The following is a 2,725-nucleotide window of genomic DNA, read 5'->3' on the forward strand; positions in this document are numbered from 1 at the left end:
AATGGTTACCTTAGTCAAAGAAATAAATGCTTGATGAGACACATGTGTTACATGAGGGTTAAGTTAGCGGTCAAAGTTCTTAACCATGGGTGCAAGTGGAATTAACCATTAATGGTCATGTAAGAGCCATAAGTGGTTTGGAAGACTTTAGAGGTTAATTTGTTGAACACACAAAGCATTAATTGCTTTTCAAAGACTTTGAAGGCTTTGAGAAGTGACTCCAAGTTGCTTAGGAATGTGACAATATTTAAGGGATGGATTAGGCTAATTAGAAGGAGTTAGAAGAATCTAGAAAGGATTTAGGCATGCAAGTGGATTTTGTAGGAAAATGCAAGTGGGAAGAATTTTGGTATTTTCAATTAAAATAAAATCATTTATTTCAATTAAATGGTGTAAGTTGCACTTGGATAAATATTTAAATAAATATTAATTTATTTACATGAGAAAAAGAAGATAAATTAAATGCTTGAAGACTTTAAGGAAAACCATTAAAGGTTTGAGAAGACTCTAGAAGGAAACCATTAAATTTGAAGACTTTAAGAGAAACCATTAAAGTCTTAAGAAGACTTTAAGGGAAGCCATTAAGTTTGAAGACTTTAAGGGTTAAACCATTAGAGGTTTGAGAAGACTCTAGAAGGAAGCCATTAAGTTTGAAGACTTTAAGGGAAACCATTAAAGGTTTCAAGTGGGTGAAGATAAATAGGATTTTAATTTATTTAAAATAGTTGTGCAACTTGCATTTGTAGGAAAATGCAAGTGGGTGGAGGATAAAGATGTTTTAAATAAATGATTTATTTAAAATAGTTATGCAACTTGCATTTGTAGGAAAATACAAGTGGGTGGAGGATAAAGGTAATTTAAATAAATGATTTATTTAAAATAGTTGTGCAACTTGCATTTGTAGGAAAATACAAGTGGGTGGAGGATAAAGGTGATTTAAATAAATGATTTATTTAAAATAGTTGTACAACTTGCATTTGTAGGAAAATACAAGTGGGTGGAGGATAAAGGTGATTTAAATAAATGTTAATTTATTTAAATGCGAGAGGTGGGATTTTGGGGGATTTAAATAAATATTAATTTATTTAAATGTGAGAGAATATTTAATTAAATAAATATGATTTATTTATTTAATTAATGGTCTGAATTTGTTAAGTGAATTAAATCAAATAAATTGAATAATTTATTTAATTAATAGGAGAAGAGGGTTAAGATGAATTAATTAAATATTAATTTAATTAATTATTAATTGATGGTTAAATAATCAAATAAATATTAAAAAATTCATTTAATTAAGTGGACAGATTTATGTGACTACATTTGCCCCTCTTTGAGACGGTGCGATTTATCGCGTCATTTCAAAGAAAGAAAGATAGGTATGAGAAATATGCCCCATAAATGTTAATTTAGTGGGTGGTATGCCCCCTTGAGAGATGGGTCGAAAAATTTCAAAAAATCGGACGATCTCTCGAAAAAGAACGAGAAGTGGAGGGGAAGTAGAATAGAAGAAATTAGCAATAACGCTGAAAGAATGGAAGAAAAATAGAGTGAATATGGAGAAATGACAAGCCAGTGAGTACCCGTAGGTTATGCAGGAGATACGGTGCAAATGTGGTGTTGTGCTTTTGAATGATGCTATATAATTGATCAGAATGGTTGGACAATCTGGTGCAATTGGTTAAATTGTCTCGGTCGAGTCAAAGCATGACAGTTGATGTCAGTTGGTCGCTTGGACAGGATAAAGTCTACGTAAGTGAATTAAAGTGACTTGATGTGACTTGGACAATTGATGTAATTGCTCAATGAAGTCAAGGTATATGAAGCAAAATTCTCGTTGAGACGTAGACAATTGATGTAATTGTCCGTTGGATTGTGTTTGATTGGTTGATCAATTGATAGTGTGTGCATGTGATGGATGGTTGTGGGGAATCATGGCAACCCCGTTGAGACTAGGTCATTATGGTAAATGCCTGATGTAGTCTAGGATTACTATGATCGATTACCTGTTGAGACCCGAAGATACTTGATCAGAGTATCTGTTGATAGTCTAGGTGTGTGGGAGTCGATGTATCTATGTAGACAGAGTAACTGGCTTAATTTTGTGGATGAGTGAGGATGGGAAGCGATGAAGGGATTAGGATGATGTTGATGATCAAGATAGGTAGGGTGAGGGGGGATTTGATGTTAGATAGAAGATATGGAAGACCTATGAGAAAAAGAAGATAAAGCATTAAATGCTTGAAGACTTTAAGGGAAACCATTAAAGGTTTGAGAAGACTCTAGAAGGAAGCCATTAAATTTGAAGACTTTAAGGGAAACCATTAAAGTCTTAAGAAGACTTAAAGGGAAGCCATTAAGTTTGAAGACTTTAAGGGAAACCATTATACTAGTATTAGCATAGAGTTTTTTCATAGCATCACTATGTACACTTGCATAGCATTTGCTTATTATATTCAACCATCTTGAATCTCCATATGACATCCATGGCTAGTGCTAAAAGATGAGAGCTACACTCATTTGGGACTTGGAGAGGGGAGAAACAAGGGAGAAGCATCAAAAGACATCATGGAAGTATCTTAGGAAGGCTCTTCTCCTTTCTTTTATTTTGTTAAACTTCTTTCATGCTTTTTGAAATCTCTTTTGATATGTTTGGAATGGTTTTTAATTCTTTGTTTTGTTTTTATGGTTGAAACTAACTTATTAACATTGAACTTTGTTGTTGCCT

The sequence above is a fragment of the Cryptomeria japonica genome, chromosome 8 (assembly GCF_030272615.1).
Source record: "Cryptomeria japonica chromosome 8, Sugi_1.0, whole genome shotgun sequence".
NCBI lineage: Eukaryota > Viridiplantae > Streptophyta > Pinopsida > Cupressales > Cupressaceae > Cryptomeria > Cryptomeria japonica.